General features: G+C 40.5%; 1 long non-coding RNA gene across 6 annotated transcripts; it reads right to left on the bottom strand.

Moving 5' to 3' along the window:
- Positions 1-3,218: 3,218 nt before the first annotated feature.
- On the bottom strand, positions 3,219-17,641 carry LOC310894881. 6 transcript variants are annotated; one of them, XR_014580257.1, is made up of 5 exons: positions 15,308-17,641; positions 13,787-13,879; positions 12,821-12,917; positions 12,282-12,343; positions 3,219-11,962 (listed from the first exon to the last, which is right to left on the bottom strand). It is a non-coding gene; the product is annotated as an uncharacterized lncRNA (long non-coding RNA). The 6 variants fall into 6 exon arrangements; XR_014580254.1 differs by having other exon boundaries at positions 3,219-11,548; positions 11,620-12,917; XR_014580255.1 differs by having other exon boundaries at positions 12,282-12,917.
- Between the last annotated feature and the right edge of the window lie 1,860 nt (positions 17,642-19,501).

The raw sequence follows: 19,501 nt of genomic DNA, 5'->3' as shown, positions 1-19,501 counted from the left end.
ATGATGTATCTTCTGGTCACGGTCCTATTTAAAGCACAGATTTGTCTGATTACGATTTATTAGTATGTTATTTATCCCCTCCACTGGAAAAGTTAACACACAAGTCATACAGGCAGGCACACACACACACACATACACACAGAGGTATTTTGTTTCTCTTTAGCCCTCTTAACCTAGCTAAAATGATTTATAAGGTTCAGAGGCAGACTGCAAGGTATTTTACTATGTCAAATTCCAAGGATTTTATCATTCACAAAAAAAAAATAAAACAACACTATGAAACCATAATGGCATGCACAGCAATCACATATGAGTACTTCTGTTTGAAAAATTATCTTTACATTTTTTTGTCGCTGTGCACAATTACAGAACAGATGTCATGGTGCTGACTCAAGTAATTTTCACCTTAGCTGTCAGGTTATTATCCAAATAATTTAAAGGAATGTTTTGCTAGAGGAGGAGTCAACCAACTTGTTCAGCCCTCACTGAAGGTGCTCTGTGGAGGTGTTAATTTCACAAGCAGGAATTTTTGGTCCTTGTGGCTCTTACCTCTCCCATCATGAGCAGATCTAGTAGGGATGCGGGGAATTTAGGTGAGGAATGGGGTAGTTAACTCACCTGTTGGTATCACCTGTACAGACTATTCTCTATGTTATTGCCACTAACTCTACTTCTTTGAGCAGCCTAACTCCCAGCAGTGAATGAAGTACCACGCTGACTTCCTACTTTTTCTTTAGATGTGTGTGAATGCTAAAGAATAACTTGAATTCTGCGTCATACGCATTAACAACATATTAACTACCATAGCAACTCAACATCTTTTTGCAATGATTGCTCTTCTGAAAGGGTAAATAGCCTACGAGCTGGATCATAACTTGTAAATACTATCCCATATACATCCACAAAAGTAATAATACAAAGGTTAATCTATCCTTAATATATTTGCAGTGAGTTTTTTAAAGGAACGGGCACTTGTCATGCTTTTCACCCTCTGCAGTGTGAAGTGGGAGACTACTCTGTTCTGGGGCACTTGCCCAAGGAGGAATGCTTAAAAACTGACATTGCAAATAAAATTAAATAATCTTGTGCCTCATATATTTGACAGAATTAACTGCAATTTTGTACAGTCGGTTTATTAAATTGAAATGTTCAACTTTCAGACTGGTGATACTCATATGAAATGATATAGCTGTGAAATAAGGGTGACCTGGAACATTATCAAGTGACAATCCTCAAAATAGCAAATAATATTAATGATCTAGGATAATTTCAGTGTTTGACTCAACGTGACATTACCCTGAAGTTTTTTTAGTAATTTTGATCCATTTTAACCAAGATCTGTTTCAACACTAAGAAACAACGACACCTAACAATGAGGAAAGTTTAGTCTGCACTAGTACATATAATAAGTAAATATTTTTCCTTAAATTATAAGAGACAAACAGATTTTATAAATGGGTGAAGAACCAACGGTCAGAACAAGCCTGGCATTCTGAAGTAAGTAAGTTGTGGATTCATTTGAAGTTTGAAATATGCTCTAACACAAAGAAAGCCAAAATAAATAGCTAATGTGATTAGATATTTCAGTTCATTAAACGAATATTTTAGTATGGACAAGTAATGGATTTGTAGTAGAATATTATTGTAGTCTTCATTTAAGTTTACTTATTTTTTTTAATGATTTCAAGAGTAATGATTTGATTCTTGTCATTGTATAACCCTTTACATTAACTGCTTGGTATGATCATTTACATAAACTCAACAAGCAGATAAGAACCAGTGTCGTTCAGTTCATACAGAGATGTTTCTTAGCTAGTTTTGTTGGCTTTTTTGTCTTTATTTCATATGAATATGTAGGCTTTCTTCCATACATGGAAGTCAAATTTGAAATCGTGGCTGGACATACAAGTCTTATAATTTCTTGAGATGCTAAACCATGACGGCAGAATGGAACATTCAGTAGAAAGGTGATGGCGGGAGTTAATCATTTTAATTACATCTTATTCAGAAGTTCCATTTCTCAAACTCCACTTCCCAGTGATTAGATTTTATTACGCCTTTGTGGAAAGGTCAAAAAGCTTACACCAGCAAATAACTGCTCAGTGTGTAAATGTCTATCCATAGTCATCTTCTCTTCTAAACTTGTAAGTTTAATTCCTTGCATGAAATGAGACTTGACTCTCAGTTTTTACATCATTTTATGTGTTTTTATCTTTTTCTCATATTTCTGATTTCATCCTGAAATGCAAGTCTCCTCTCTGAATATAGCATTCTACATGCAGCGTTATGTGTATGGGCACAATCACTTTTTGGCTTGGTACCCAATTTTGTACCTCCAAGATCACAGATATCTCCTGGACAATTTCTTTCTTGCCCATGGCGCTCCTCTGAGTGGTCACTTAGAAGCAATTACCAAATAACTCCCCGTGTGACTGCTTACCAAGACAGTCTCCTGTTCTCAAACCATAACCTGAAATTCTGCTGTGTGCATTTTTTTGTATTTACTTTTATTAAAATGCATCATGTTCATTGTGACAACCTAATTAAGCCATTCAGCTTGCACAGCACAGGTAACCTTCTTCCTTATTTACTACCCTGCCAATTCCTTTGTCATCTGCACACATTATTAGCGCAGATGCTATAGCAGTGTCTAGAATGATTGCTCATCAGATGGAACCACTCTCTAGCAAACCTACCAAAAAGGGCAGATATTTTTATATATTCCTAATAATAACTCCATTTTGGATCTATATGTGACCCAGGTTTCAATTATTTCCGCATTAATTCCATGTCACGCATGCTTTTTAATTAAATCATCCGCAGTTCTAAACTGATATTGCAAGCTCAGATAAAACCTTGTCTTCTGGGAACTAAGCTTTCCCATAAATGCTGTGTAGGTGGGGACTGATGGGGATAAATACTGCCTTACTGCATCTTCCTCCTTCACTCAGTGCTGGGGAAGTCCAGGAGGACTGTCCAGGCTCAGAAACACACCAGGAGTTTCCCACATTGGTCCCTGCATGTCACAACGTTGCCCAGGCTGCAGGGAGCAATCTGAGAAAAAACGCGTTCAGAGGGCTCGCAATACCTCGTTCCTCAATGGGCCTGCTTCGGCAGTATTCAAAAGCAAGTAACTTCTTCCATTAATTTACTAGGATTTACTTCTGTGCTCTAAGATAGATACCAGTTTAAGACGTGGCTAGAAGTTTTGTATAGATACCAGTTTAAGACGTGGCTAGAAGTTTTGTATGTGTGTACGCACTGCATTTTGTTGTCTAAATGGTGAAAACAGATAAATGCTCTGGCCACAGAGCCAGGCCTAAACGTGCTGTGTGTTAATCAAACAGCAATGACAGAGTAGTCCTTGTCCAAAGGGACTGCCATTGCCCTAGAGCCCAGGTATCCATCCTTTTCGAGTGCTGTCAGCTATATGTGAAATCTCCCATTAGTAACCTTGCACTTTAATGCATCGAGGCCATTACACGTGAAACTATCAAACAAAACGCAAGACACCAGCTCTGTTTAATGTGAACACAAAGGGCCTGGTCTTCCACAGTGCCAAACCTGCTCTGGCCAGTTCTGAAAGCCTTCGAGGTACATCATTTCCAGTGTCAACTCGGGACTTCCAGCATTTCTGAAGAAGTGTTTGAATCCTGCCAGGTGGGTTTCAATAAATAGCTAGCAGTATATTAATAAAATCACCCTGACAGTGTGAAAGTTTTGGCACAGCATGAGCAAAAAAGAGCCAAATACTCACCTCAGGTAAATGGCAATATTCCCGTCATATACAGTTATGCCAATTTATACTATTTCCTGAATTTATGCATTTTCCATTGGACTTTAAAAGAGGCCCATGGCTTAGGCATACTTATATTCACACTTTTCAAAAGACTTTATTTAACTTCATAAGAGTATCTTTTCCTGTTTCCATTACACGTCTGAGTAAACTGCAGCCAAAGCAGGAAATGCCTACATCCACAGCGAGGACGGGTGTAAATCAACATTGTCCAAACAGATTCTGACAAATAATAGTCTTGCAGCCTTCTTTTAATTATTGTTTTTTACCTATGACACATCCCACTTATCTTCCCTGTATTTTTGGCTATTCACTTTTGGGGAGAGCTATTATGTTCTGCACTTTGTCTTGCTTTTTTTTTTTTTTTAAGTCGTTCATATCCTGGCTAAAAACCTGAATCCTGTTTCTTCATGCACCTTAAACCATCCTGATTTGCAAGCTAGTCATGTTTAACCTTCTCCTTACATTTCATTTTCTCTGGTCTCTTTCTCTTCCCTTCCTCTATTCCTAGGCAAATACGTCCAAAAGGCCAGATCCAAAATGCATGCTGGAATCCTGAGTTTTATATCTTTTCTTTGTTTTTCTTTTCTTTATTTTCTTTTCATAAAAAAATAAGTCTTTATTGTGGTTGGTTTTGGATTGTTTTTATACACTTAGTTATGATGATTTCTGGCCAAACCAAAGGAACTTCAGTAAATATTTTAAAAGCATTTCCAACAGTTGTGTTAGAGGCTTCTAACATTTTTTCTTCAAACTTTCCCTGCATTTGTCAGCCTGAAGTTAAATTTCCATTCTGACTTAAATGGACAATGTACACCAAGTGCCTGCCAAGAAAACCTATAGATGTATCTACCCCAAGCACCGCAGAGTCATACGAAGCTATCAAAGCCTGTCTAGTCTGGCTGCTGGCAGCAGTAGCGAAGGAATGCCTGTGAAGCAGTTGCTCTGTTTAGCCCTGTGAGAGATTCCACAGCGCACTGCACACAGCAGCACGCACACATATGCCCTTTAGCTGCTTTCAAGTCTATTACTGTGATTTCGAAGAGTTTTCAAGCAAATTTGGGAAACAGTGGCCCAAACTAGAGTTGAAGTGGCCAGTCATAATATTTTTTTTCATATAAAAATTAAGTGAACAGAGTTATACTGTCACTGAAATATTCAGAAGGCAGAAGGCCTGTCAGCTTTACAGAAACAACCCGTCCGAAGTACCTGATCACTGTCTTCTTCTTGGCCAAGTTGTAAATGGTTATAAAATGCCTAATAGTCACAGTGTGAGACAAATCGTAATAATAAAAAAAATATATTTGGCTTAAAGTCTTGAATGTCAAGAGCTTTTCCTGAGGTCCACGTCTTATTAAATGCAGTCAAACTTTGTAGATGAATTGGGAAACAATTTAGTGGAACGAATAGGGGTATCTTTCAGCAATGCCAGAGAAATCAGAAAATTTATGCTATCCTTTACCTCCAACTTGGCGCCCCAATTAGGTGACCTAAGCTACTAGGACATCTATCAAAGGTAACTGCTAAGTGATCTTTTAAAGCACACACCTGTCCAGTTAAATACAGGAACCTTTCATGCTGCGGCTAATATGGCTCTGCGATGTAGCTAGACAGAGATACTGATACCTTTAAAATTGTGCTGTTCTCTTGCTCCTTTAATGTATTTTTACACTGACCGCTCACACAGCAGAGGTGGCACTGGCAGAAACCTCAAAGCCAGTAGAATCTGCTCCAAGGGCTAATGAGGCTGGTGGAGAATCCAGGCTTCGGATGAAATTCTAGAAATGCAATACAATAAAATGTATAATGCAAGGGATTTGGTGGGTAAGGGAAATGTGATCCATGATTAATCTGACCTTCCTTTACCTTGTTGAATCAAGCTCCTTATTTGGTGCGGGCTATAATCAGTTCTGCCATCTGTGGCTCTTTGTTAAACCAGTGCTGTTTATGTTTAGTCAGCTGTGAAAAGGGACTGAGAGAATAGTTTCTCCAGTGCAAGGTGTTAATGTCATTCTCCCACCCACATCCACTTAAAAAGAGAACAGAATTTCCTGTTAGAGGCTCTTCAACTTAAAGGCGAACCATCTGAATCACAGCTCCACACACGGTAGATTTAATTTCTTTTGCCTGGCTTACACGAGGACAACCAAACTCAAATATCACTGCTATCTTTTTTTTTTCTTTTTTTTTTCCTCTTCCTTTTTATTCAAGTTTAAAAGTCATATGGAGGTTTTGTTTTAAGATTGAAGCAAGAGGCTGATTTACGTTAAAACATTTTGCTAGTTTACGTTCAACTGATACAGCTAGCAAAACTCAGATACAGATGCAGTCATTCTAGCAAAATGCATGCTCTTTACCTACACATCTTGGCTTGGAGAGCTGATTTAAATGCATTAAAACAGAACCCTTTCTATGGCACAAGGAACACCTCCAGCTACAGGGTTTGCCATTTTAATTTCATACGTGTGTCTTTTCAAGGTATAGACTAAGTTCTAGTAGCCATTAAGGCATAATGATAAAATAAACCCTAAATGGTGAATAAATCCTGAATGCGCAGGCTTTTTCGGTGGAATGTCACTTTAAACATTAATTAAATGCTATAAAAATATTTTTATTGTGTTTCCATAGACAGTTAAAAAGGGGAAAGCAATGATATAGACAGAAAAAAAAAGCAAAAGTTTAAAAGGTCAAAGTTTCAACTACTCTTAGTGCCATAACTCCACGGACTGCAGGGGATTCATAGCAATGTACACTTGTTGAAAAGCTGGCCTCACTTTAAAATGACAGAATTCATTCAATGGGGACATCATGAGAGCCAAGATGCAGCAGTGTACAGGATGAGTCAACAGAGATATGTGGGGGAGGGGTTTTTTTGTTTGTTCGGTTTGTTTGTTTGTTTGTTTTTTTCCTTTCATTAAAACCCTCCAGGAAAGAAATCTCTCTTGGTTTTACCTAAAGTGCTTAAGCAAGGCTACCCCTCATTGTAAAGTTCATTGCTGGCCTCACTGAGGTACAGTGTAGTAAAAACTGTATTTGACACTACAGGGACTTTAGAGCTGGATAGTAATTCATATTTTCTCCCCTGCTTTAAAAACACATCTTTTTGGTCGTGAAGAAACACCAGTCTCTGTCCCAGCTGAGAGCAAATCCCATAGCAAATGGGACCATTTGTTATGGCTCATGGAAATGTATATCACTCCCTAATGTGGGAAAAAAGCAATAAAAAGATGGATGAATGCCCATCCGTTTCTCTATTTGTTCAGAAATGTAGATTAGAGTGTTTTAAAAGATAAACTATTAATTGGCACATTTCTCAGTAATTTATAAAGAAGGTTAAATGCATGATAAAATGTGTCAGAGGAAGGGATTTTCTTCTTGTTTTTTTAACCTTTAAGCTACCAGGAAGGCTAATTCTCTCATAACTTTGCTTGAGGAGTCATTGGAGACCACACATGCTCGCTTTGAACTTTTCTGCCCTGAAGAAAGAGAGAGAGAGAAATTTTCTCCTGAGTGTTTTTCAATACTTGAGCTAAAATCAAAACCAAACAGTGTGAATAAAACTCACCTTCCTCTCATTACTCAGGATTTATTTGCATAGGTTTTTCTGATGTCATTATTCTCGCCTGATCTCCTTTGTCTAGAAGCCTGGAGACTGCGAGGAATTGCCCAGAAAAGGGTGATATGAGATAAATTTCTACCACAACACAAATGGGAAACTTCCTTCTCTTACTTTTCAGAGATATATACATCATCTGATCTTTATAATTAAAGAGAAGGCAAAAGAACATAAACTTAACCTTCCCCTCCTTCTTTCATAATCCATTATTAGTAACAGTACCGTTTTCTATAGGGTTCTCACATGTGTCCTTCATTATTCTGAAAGAATAGGATAAGATTAGCTTGATTTATCAGTGACATTTTTCCCTGACCTTAAAAAAAATGCTGTCTTTTAATCCTCCCCATAGAAAAAAATGCTGAATGAGTTTCTGAAAGGTGGGTGAAATAGCTGCCATGGCCTCAAGGCAGCAGCAACATAAACGCTAACAAGTTATTCTGGTTTTACATGTCTATTCACCTTTATATAGATTCTACCACCTCTGCTTCTCAGGCTACATGTGTTAATGCTTGGGAAGTTCTTTTGGGCCCTATAAACAGTCCCGTAATATACTTGAATGTAAACTGAAATAGTTTCCTCTAATTCTCTGTTGCCTATTTAATAAGCGTACTCTTGCTCTGCACAACATTTACATAGCGCCCAGTTTTGCCACCCGTACACATTCTCCTATTTTATAACCCTCTTTTTTTTTTTTAATTTAGCACAATAGCTTGGATTGTGACAATTGCTTATTCAGGTTCAGGGAAAGTAAAAAATGCAAGATCTCCTTCTGCAAGGCCAGCCCACATCTTGAATCCATCTGTTTGTGCGTGTAGGAAAGCTGGAGCTGATGCCCCCGCCGTGAGAAAAGTCAGTCAGGAAAGGGTTAGGATAGTGATAGGGAGGGCAAGGAGCGATTGCGGTTGAATCTACAGCCTTGTTCTTTGAAATGGCTGGAAGGAGGCAAAGCACAGGGGAAAGATGCTGTATGTTGTTACGACCCACGGTATAGAAGGTTTTCCTCTTTCCCTAGTCAGAACACGCCAGTTGGAATATTCTTACTGAAGGCTGAAAATTTAATTTCCAATCCAGGACAATATTTGCTTCACTACCCGTTGGAGTAAGAAACTTCCCAGAAGTAAGAAACAATTTCTGTGAGCTGAACTACATTTTTTTTTGCCAAAGCTTATGCAGATCCAGACGGGCCCTTATCAAAGTCAGAGCTACGATGTCTGCTGGTGGCCAGGCGCTTCACCCAGAAGCGAGGAGAAGACCAGCACCAGCCACGTCCCTGAGAGCCCAGCACCAGGCATCCCATCTGTGGCAGTGCTGCTGCCTCTAGCAGCTGCAGGACAATCCAACTCTAAGCGATTTCAGCATCACGATCAATGCGATGTGGTCCTTTATTTCTAATGGGGACACGCTGTTTAGGGAATAAGTATGCAAACGTCAAGGCACCGTAGGAAGAACACAGGAGCAGAAAATAGAATATTAGCAGCAACCGGGGGGGAAAGAGTAAAAAGACAAGCTGGAAGATGGCTAGGAAGTGACAAGTAAACAACAGAGCTCGCACCGTGCCGGGCAAGCTGCACACCTGCAAGCACAGGCTGGGAAGGGACGCCTCGAAAGTTTAACCAGACACTATATTTGGACAGGCAGCTGCAGCCGTGCCAAACCCAAACACCTCAGCAGGAACCCACCTGTACATGACCCTGCGCTAGATTTTAGCATGGGAAGGGGCAGGCTGCAGTTAGGACTGCTGAGCCTGGTCCCGATCTCTCTCGCACAGAGCACACGAACAGCTACGGGCCGGCAAAGGCTGGGCAGCGAGGAGTCAGCAGCGTGAGGGAGGTGGCCATTCCCAGCCCAAGTTTCACAGACGCAGGAATGAAAAATAACAGGCGAAAGAACAGGCTTCACGTTAACAGAGCGGCTGGAATTCAAGCCTGAAACATTTCAGGGTCTTTCTTTTTTTTTTCTATTTATATAAAATTTATAATACAAATACAACTGTATTTTTGTACGCGGTGCTTCTCAGCTCTATTTATAATTCGACCATCATTTTCAAACCTGCCTGATTAATACTAGGCCATTAAAACCATGCTCACATTTCTAAACAAACATTCTCCTTTTCTTATTGTTGTTGGAAGCATTGAACTCCTGCCTTTCCCTAGGACGGTTTTGCCTTTTAGCAGACTCTGAGGGCGAGGTAAAACAAATACTTTGCCATCACGTAAGAATCTCAGAAATGAGGCCTCTGAGGATATCCTGGTTTTGGCAGAGGCGCTGCTCTTGCCCCACCTCCCTTGCTCCGGCAGAGCTGGCGTGTGAATGCAGGGCGACAGGGTCACCCAAAAGTTGGGATGAAAGGGGGTCAGGGGGCCGTCTGCCCAGCCCCTGCCCAAAACCCTCGTACCCCTCTGGCTGCTGCTGCTGGGGCTCACTCCGGCCCCGGGGCAGGGCCTTGCTCCGGCCTGTGCTGGGGATGGGGAGGGTGAATGCATTATTAATACAGAAAGCATTCAGATTCGGGGGGTGCGAAGCACCAGCTCCAATGAATCATCTTATGACTACAGGATAAATTAATCAGCAACTATACGTCCTTCTTACAGAGGAAAGGAGAGTTTTTGGCTTGACTGAGCTGACGGGAAAAAAAATTAAACCCTAAATCGTAAATGTAAACAAAAATGTAAATACAAATGGAAATACTTTCAAACACCTCATTGACAAGATTTGCCCACGTCACGTTTTACTTTAACGGTAACTTTGTGTGCAGACATTTTAGGGAAAACAAAAGAAAAAAAAAAAAACTCTTTTCATGTACGCTCATGCACGTCTAGTTTTACTTTGGTAAATTCATTTATTAAACTATTTTCTTCATTTAATTTCTTTTTTGGTAGAATTAAATCTCATATATTCCCTATGTGCTATTTTTTTCTTTTTAAAAAATAAATTTTGAGATTAAATGTGCGCTGTTACGAAGCCTATGGTCATTTTACTGTGAATTGTAATAAAGCCAGCACTCCACCCCGAAACCTTCAGAAACTGCAGGAAAGTCTGTAGTGAAAAATGTGGAACCCACTGGACTTTATGTTGCTTTTCTGGTTTAAGCTCCCGCTCTTTCAGACCTGTAGAGGCTCGTGGTTTAGCAGACAAGGGCAGTTAGTGTAGAGCAAGTGAGGCCTTTTGGAATTTGGGATTGAAACTTGCTTTTCTTTTCAAACCTTACACAAAGTACAGGGGGAAAAAAAATCCAAACTCTCCAAACACTTTCTTTCTAATTTACTTTGTTAACTGTAGTCTCTCCCACTCATTGGTGTGCTTGAGCAAGGAAATTGTTCTGCCAGATACAAATAAAATGTACTGAAAGTACTTAACCGATCTGTTGATGGGTCATGTAAACACACTCTTTAAAGGGTACTAATTTTAGTGATAATTACAAGCATTTTACCTGACTACTCTTTTTGTTAACAGCATTTCTCAAGCATTAGCAACCCATTTTAGGAATAATACAATCGTGCCATGAGGTACCTATGTTCGCTGAAAAAAAAAAAAAAAAAAGTGCAAAAGTCAATTTAGAGAGGAAATAGCAAATTAGGCAACACCTGCGAGATGACCTTTTCTCTCCTGGTCATTCCTTCACGCTTTGGGAGCATCTCTAGGCAGTACATTAACCTGCAACCTACCCGTGGCTTTGTCATAAACATCTGAAATCTGCTTTGCACATTCTTTTGCAGAAAGAAATTAGGGATGAACCCTTTGGCTACTGTAAATAGGAAGAAGTGCATTGGCTTTAATGGAGCTCTGCTCTACTGCGTGACGTCTGGACGTCTCCCTTCATTTTGGGGCATTTCTGATGCAGAGGAAAATGGAGGGGGTGTACTCCTGTAGCTGGAGAAGAGGGTCTGGAGTGTCATTTGGGTATCTTTTCTCTTTGCTGCCTCTGAGCAGTCACTTCAGATTGAGACACGTTAGGAAAACAAAACAAAACAAAACAAAACACTTTGGTTTAATTACATTCATTAGGAATGTGAATTTTAATATACATAATAATATTTGTTCCTCACCCAGTCACAGGTTATTTTGCTCTCTCGTTGACGGGAAGGCATACCGCTGCAACTACCTCTACACAGCGGAGGTTTCACATAAAATGCCATCTAAAAATGAAACTAAATCTGTAATCATTCTCATATACGCAAGCCCGTCGTTCATCTTTCCCTCAGCTTACCTTTGCGGGATGAGGAGGGCATTACTTCACACGGGAGGGATGTTGGGTGATGGCAGGAACCCACTCGGGTTTGCAGTTGCTGTTCCCAGGTGCACAGAGAGCAGGCACCTGCAGGGACCTCGTGCCGACCGACAGAGAGGGGCATGCATGCAGTGGCACAGCTTTCCACGCTGGTGACCCAGGCCTTCAGGAAACTTGCCCTTTCTGATTCACTCCAGCACATCCACCAAGCTGGAGGGTTCATTCCACTATTTAATCCTCCTTGAGAGCATCCTGGTGGAAACACTTCTTTCTCCGAGGCAAATGTTTATGCGCACACCTCCACTCCTGCTCTTCTCTGTGTCTGGCAAAAAAATGGTATGATCAGCTCTACAAAAATACAGGCTGGAGTGTCTAGCTATATTTCAAGCTCTTTTTTTTTTTTTTTTTGGTCCTTTAAATAAAGTCAGCTGATGACAGTGTGAACTTTGTTTTAGAAATAAAAAGGGGAAATTGCTTTTCTGCAATTCTGTCACTACACCATCTTCTGAGAAGAAAGAAAGAAAGAAAGAAAGAAAGAAAGAAAGAAAGAAAGAAAGAAAGAAAGAAAGAAAGAAAGAAAGAAAGAAAGAAAGAAAGAAAGAAAGAAAAAGAAAGACTATAGCATAAAATTTATTTGCTACCTTCAAAATGAGAGAAAAGCTTCCAGAAATGTTTGTTCATCTGTTCCTGGGTACAGGTAGATCTGGGATTGAACACAGATTAATTCCAAGCTTTGAGCCTTGATTACTACTGAAAAGTAAAGAGTGCATGGCTGTAAACAGGTGGATGTAAATAAGGGCCTGAGTATATAACTGAACAATAGGAATCTTGCAATGCAATGGAACAGCAAAGCCTTTCTTTTTGAACTATGAGGATGCATTAAAGGGCTGTTGGCACATCGGTCCCTCTGATTTCAGCTGTACTCTTTGTGAGGGTAAAGGCTAATGCATTAGGTCCAAGGTGTGTGCTTTCAAATGAAGCCCGGATGCGTACTACGTTTGTTGATAATACATACACATAAATATTCATTTCTGGTTGTGAACCCTCAAATAATATGGAAAAAAATAAGTAATTTCATGGCTCTATTTTCGTTGGTAAATCTGATAATTACTTTGCTGTTTTACAGCAATTTTTAGACTTAGTAAAATAAGATAGCAAGCAAAGTTAGCATACACCCTACCAGAAAGGTTCAGACAATCTGTGTGGTTGCAAGCAATCAGGAAGCTTCCATTGCCGCTCATCCTTATGGAAGGCAAGCTGTTTAGATTCTCGAGGCACTGGGCAAAGGGAAGAAATAAAAAGTAATTATAGTCTGTTTAGTGACCACACTCCAGTTGCACATGTTTGCAAGGCTGTAGCTTGCAGATAAATCTTTCTAGCTGGGCTTCTCATTACTGATACAACAGTAAATATAAACATCGATGAGTGCAAATGTAGACTGTTACTGAAATTGCAGGATATCTGAAAATCTTGCAGCTGCTCTTACTCCCAGCTAAGTCCAAGTTCAACTTGAGGGACAGGGATTTGTAAAACTGAGTCTTGCAGAACTGAGACCTTAAAAAAAAAAACCCACAATTTCTTCTCTGTCTTGAGAGTTACAGAGCAATCAGCTTGAATGATAATACACTCCTATCTTCATCTTGAAGCTGATTCTGTGAACACTTAGTGCTGAAATTAGATGCCATTTTATTTGGTGTGTTTTTAACCTCATAGTATCCCTTTGTTACAAACAGTCTTTGTATTGAATATTTTTGTAAGTATTTTTACCTAGCATGACTTTAGCACCTGGCCCCTTCAAGTTCTAACGGGTAAACAAGTGACTGAACGTACAGATATACCACAGTAAGTATGTAAAGACACTGTCTCTACTCTTATTACGGAGTTCTAAACCTAAATTTGTTAACATGCAAGAATGAAAAACACTGCGATTAGTGTTACAGTAAAACAAGGAGAAAAAATATTCATTAGATTTTGATTTTCCATCTAACTTTTCTTTCAAAAGCGTTTTATTTCTGATAATATATACAATAGCTCTTTTCAATTCAAACTTTTTCTTAAAAAAAAAAAAAAGGCAAGTTTAAACACTATATACCCAAGTGTACTTTCAGTTCCACTTTTGGTATTTTTATGAAAATTCTGGGCTTACCTTGCATATCTCAGTTATGTTTCCTCAGTCTTTCATGGCTGACAGAGTCAGAGAGATAATTTATATTAGTTTGAATTAGATGGTTACCATGCTCTAAAAGAAAAAAAAAAATAGGGCTGAAGAGCTAGTTCTATTCTAAGGGTAAGTATAGAAATCATTTTATAAAGAAGAATTCTATATAAATGGTTCAAAATATTTCAAGTGGACTCACGTATTCTTCATTACAAAATTTTGATTTAATCGAAAAGTTCAAAGTCTTGAAAATAAACTAATACGAGAACTTGGTACAGAAGGTACAAAACAACGTAGTCTGTTTTGTCTTCTTAATATTTCCCCTCTTTATCAAGAAAAGAAAAAAAAAAAGTACCCTACCCAAGCCAATAGAGGAATCATAAGCGACTGCAGCTTGTGAAAATATTGCCAGTCACAAATTTAGCATGACATAATGCAGAGGAAGCTACAGTTCGAAGCCAAAGCTGTCACGTCTGATTTTGGAAGTCTCAAAATGTGTAGTTAAACTTAGCCACATCAGGCAGATATTCAAGGAGGTTGTCTAAGGGGCATACAGGAACTACCTCATTCTGCTGTCTTTCCTAACTGCTGTTCCTAACACCAACATTAAAAGAGATGCTGAAATCAGTGAGAATAAGTCAGCACTGGGGAACTCAGAGACAAACAGAGACTAGAAATAGATTTGGTACCTGAACATCTTCATTTAAATACCCAGTTTTTAAATACAGCTGGACAGAGTGTGGAATTAGGAAGCATGCTTTGAATTTTTAAATAGTCACTAATACTGCATTTCAAAGACAGTAATGCTGTCTTTAAAACATTTACTAGGCTGTATTTTAAACTTAATCATAAAAATGAACTGAGTTCCTTTCTCCCTCTCACGCATTTTTATTCATGTCCGTATAGAGCGCTGGGCCCTGTGAACAGAGGCTGTAACTGTATGAAGTCAGCTACAATCATATGAAAATTAAGACTGAAAAGCAGGTCTGACTCATTAGTCTCGATGTAGTGTGGTTCACTGCTAGAGAGAAGGTTTTTGATATATTTTTCTTTAGATGTCCTTTCTTGGTTCAAAAGTCCTTGAGAAGACTTTTTTGGGAAAAAAATGCTTCAGGAAAAAAAAACATTTGCTTTATACAAAGCTATTTGTATTAAAAATATAAAGACAGCCACTTTTCAAGGACCTGTAGGAATACTGTGTGTGCAAATTCAGAAGGCAGAATAATTTTCTCTGTTGTCGGATATGGAGCTTTAATGGAAATTTGTGTTAAATACACTTAAGGTTAAAGAGTCAGCCAACCAGAAATTCCACTTCTCAGAAGTCTGTATTTGAAGATTTTAAGGGTAGAAAATGCCATTGCCATAGTTGACTCTGAGCATAATACGGGCCATAGGTTTTCTCAGTGCCTTTTGAAACTCAGCAGCTGGGCTTGAGTTAAGATAAAAAGTAAAGAGGATCCACGCCCAGCAAAGAGGATCTATGCCAGTTGTTTCATTGGTTAACTTTACCTTCAAAAACATTGTTTGCTGCTTCGTCTTTAACTTCCAGCTCTGGATTCTCCCTACACCGGTGGGATAGACTGAAGAGTCCTCTCAGCTATTTTTCCACACACTGGTTCTTCTAGATGGCAAAGTTACTTCACCGATAAGTTAAACAGATTGCTATCTTTAAGAAGTAAAATATTTTCCGGTCCTTTAGTCATTATCAGGGCTCTTCTCTGTAGTCTCTCCAATTATCATCACCTTTCTTGAAGTGCAGATAATTGAATGGGATGACTTTAGTAGCAGTCACACCAGTGCCAAACCCAGAGACAGCGTAACCCTGCTCTCCCTCCTTGCATTTCCCGTGTTATTGGGTACCCAATAACCAAGCACAGCAGCTCTTTTGGCCATGGCACCACACGAGGCGCTCCCATTCGGTTAGTTTTCTGTCAGCATGAGCATCACTCACATCGGTTTCTTCAGAATCCTCCACCTCTCTATTCGTTGTCCCTAAAAGCAGCAGTTTGCATCCAGAAATGATGCAGCACACCTTGCGCGCTTAAGTAGCTATAGAGACTGTATAGAAAAAAAATAAAAATAAAATTTTAGACTTCTTGAACCCCAAATTTTGCATTTGGCAAGGGAAGCAATCCATACGTCTTACATTTCACAACAGTGAGTCATGCTTCATATCCTGAGTAATCCCACTGGATTAAGAGGAACCTTTACAAGTGTAAAATATTATAACATCTAATGTCAACAGAAACAGGGAACTGTCGCTGACTTCATCTACAAGAGTTTTAGTTTGACTCAGGAGCGCACTTTTGAGATGAATCTCCTGACTCCCCCCGCTTGCTTTACTTGGGCTCACGCGGCAGAGCAGTTTCTGAGCAGGAGAACTTGTTTTCCTCTGGGTGAAACGAGACCAGCCGACGCATCCCAGGAGCATGTCCAAGGTGCTCTGGCTGACGATGCTCACTCAGGCAGTCTGTGGGGCCGGGAGGTGCACCTGGAGGAACGAACAAGCCCGCAGAGTACCCGAGCAGCTCAGGGGGATGGTGCGTGGCTAGCATCTCTCACAGCCCTAACACCACCTCTGCGTAAGGCTGGCTTCCCTGCGGGAGACCTGATCCTGATAATTCTTGCAGTTTTTCACTCTCTGCAGCCAGCTCCTGCTTAGAACTGCTTTCTCTTCTCGAAACCTTTCATGGGAAGAAAAAAGGCTTGAAATCATAAGCTGTCCCACCTCCCACACATTAATTCAGCACAGCTGGGGACATGCAACACTGCATGGATGCGGGAGGGCAAGGGAAGAGACGATCACCTCTCTGTTCTGTCTGCCCCAGACTGGCAGGAGGCCAAGATGTCTCTGAGAGTAAATTAGAGCAACATAAAAAATATCTGTTCCATCTGAGGATCCTAAGGGACCCATATAGCTAGCTCAGCCCATCGTGTCAGCCCACTAAATAGATCAGAGGAGCACAGAGTACATGCATCAAAGTTTCTGATTTATTTCTCCTTAAGTAATAACAATTATACATGTCCCACATACTAAACGATATGCCCCATACAGTAAGGAAGAACGTTTCCCTAACCTATTTAGCAATTGTGCCTTGGAAGAGTCATTGAATATGTTCTTATCATCTTCTATATGGAAGCAAAAATACACTTGGCTTAGCACTTAAACAACATGCAGCACCCCTGAGCAGCGGAAGGTGCGCGCTGATCATATAATGGCACGGGCAAGGAACTATGAATAGTGCATCCCAGTGTGAGACTTCTGCAGCACAGTAATAGCATCAGAATCGCTGTCAGAAATGATTAGATTCCTATCAGGTTAGATCTAATTCCTGTCCAAAGAATTTAGATCTCCACATCTCAGAAAGGTGGATGAAAAAGTATCAGAAGAAAGTGCAGGTGTTACAAGCCACATGAAGCAAACTACGGACAGAAAAAGGGTAGGAAGAAAGGATGGGACCATCCTTTCCCTGCTGAATCAAAAAAATGTTTTGACATTTTCGACTTCCCAAAACTTTCAGACTAGGTCTCCCACTTTGCTTTTTGGTTTCTTTTCCTCTTCGGACTGGAGAAATGCAAGGATTACAGAACACTTTTGCTCATGTCCGTGAGCATTTGGTCTCACAAATAATGTTGTTCTACTCAAGAGGCCTGCTTGCGTAAGTGCTCGTCAATTAAGCAAAAGCTTTCAGTCTGGTCCAAAGATAACAATTAAGTAATATGTGAGGAAAAAAATACCAACGATGGTCTCAATTCCTGAAAATATCTTAGTCAATCAGAGTTTCCTTTTAAAATTGAAACTCTTGGTGTTAACAAACAGCTAAATGAGAAACCCTTTGATGCTGTGGCGCAGTTGCTCACGTGACTGACTCTATGAGAGCGTTTATCTGAAAAATATCAAAATATCAAAAATATCAAATACTGCAAAGGTGCTCACAAAATAGGAATCAAAGCTTGTCACTGCTGACGTGCTAAATTATATTATTATTATTATTATTAATAATAATAATAATAATAATAATAATAATAATGTGCTAAGAGTCTTTGGTTTCCCAACACAAGCTGTCTGACGGGACAACTCATAACAAGAAAGGTCAGCATAAGCGTTACAAGACTAGTGCCTGATGTGCCACCTTTCAGTTTACAGAATATCTGAATATTACAACATAAGAGTTACATATTGCAGCTGTATCCAAACAGTAAAAGCATCTATTCAAGTTAAAGCTCCAGTTCAGTTTTCACTGTCATATCAACAGTTTTTATACCAATTCTCTTAAAAACGTCACGAGTTCACATTTTTTTTACAGTTCATAACAGAAGCAAATAATTAATCTGTATTTCTGGCATTTTTGTGAGCAGAATTTTTTACCAATGCCTACATAAAAGTAGAACCACTCATTTATTGTTAAATGGTTTGTTCATTCAAGAGAACTTACTTTCATTTGTATAGTCAGAGAACGGAAAACCATGGTGTGGGGAGAAACACAGAAACAGTTAAAAACACAGTACGTCCTGACGAAGCACTAGAAAAACAACAAAGACTTTAATCTTTTAAAACGCAAAATATTTTGTCGTATGATCCCATTATCTCCACAGTAGGCCAGCACGGCTAGACCTTGACTTTGATTGTTTCAGGTTTAGGTTTCCATTTTAACGAGGGTAAGAAACCACAGCTCTGGCTTCCTTCACTCTGGGTTGCGGGAGCGCAGCACTGCTGCCCGTCACCGTGCCTGTGTCACAAGTTATGAAACAGAAAAAAAACAAGACTCTGAAAAACCTGGGGACTTCTTTTACAGCTGGCCGTTTCGGGATCTTCCCTCGCACAACAGCCAAAGTGATCGGAGCAGCTGTGGCAGTGATTCACTCTTTTATCTTTTACTATACCGTCCCTTTACAGGGTTGTGTTGTTTTTTGTTGTTGTTATTGGTTTTTGTTTTTTTTTTCATTTTAGTAGCAAAGAGCAGGTCCTTCTCACCGGCTCTGTGCTGCTCCTCTTTGCCAAGCACAGCTTGAAAAACACGGGTTCCTTCACAGACTCCATTTTAAGCTCTAGGCAAGCCTTATGTCAGGGTTTAACCTCTTCTCACTAGGGGCTAGCTGTAACCTGCCAGGCTTCCCAGGGCCGCTGCGACCATTGCTGGCACTGCTCTCGCTCGGGCACAGCGATGTAAAGGCAATTCAGACCAGCCTGGTATCGCTGCGGTGCCCGGGCGGCCTGGTGAGGCCAAGTGGCAAGGACAGGGTGAAATGGGGCGCGTGAGGGTTTCACCGTGGGCTACCACGGACACACTGAGTGTAGGAGTGGGGGCACACCCGTGTCCCTGCTGGGCCACCAAGGCCTGGGCCCGCCGGCGTGTTGGCTGGGGAGCACTGGGCGGCACGTTGGGCTCTCGTGTCACCCATGGGGGCTGGAGTGGAGACAACGTCCTTCTGTGGGGTAACGGGGCCATGCGAGAAAAGAGTTCGCCTTTCAGAAGATTAAAGCCTGTCGTTTTGCTAGTGCTCGGTCAGGGCGCGCTGCGTTTTGTTTGTTTACATCGCTGGGCGGCAAAACCCATATAAACCCGGGGGGCTTCCGCGGGCACCTCAGGGCTTTCCGTACGTGCCCGGGGCACGCAGCTCCGCGCACCCCGCTGCCTTCGGGGACGCCGGGTGTCCCAGGGGTGGCACATTCACGGCCGCTGGGCGTGCCGTGCCGTACCG

Source organism: Anser anser, assembly GCF_964211835.1.
Source record: "Anser anser genome assembly, chromosome: 1".
In the NCBI taxonomy this organism is placed as follows: Eukaryota; Metazoa; Chordata; class Aves; order Anseriformes; family Anatidae; genus Anser; species Anser anser.
This window is presented reverse-complemented; position numbering and strand designations above follow the sequence as displayed.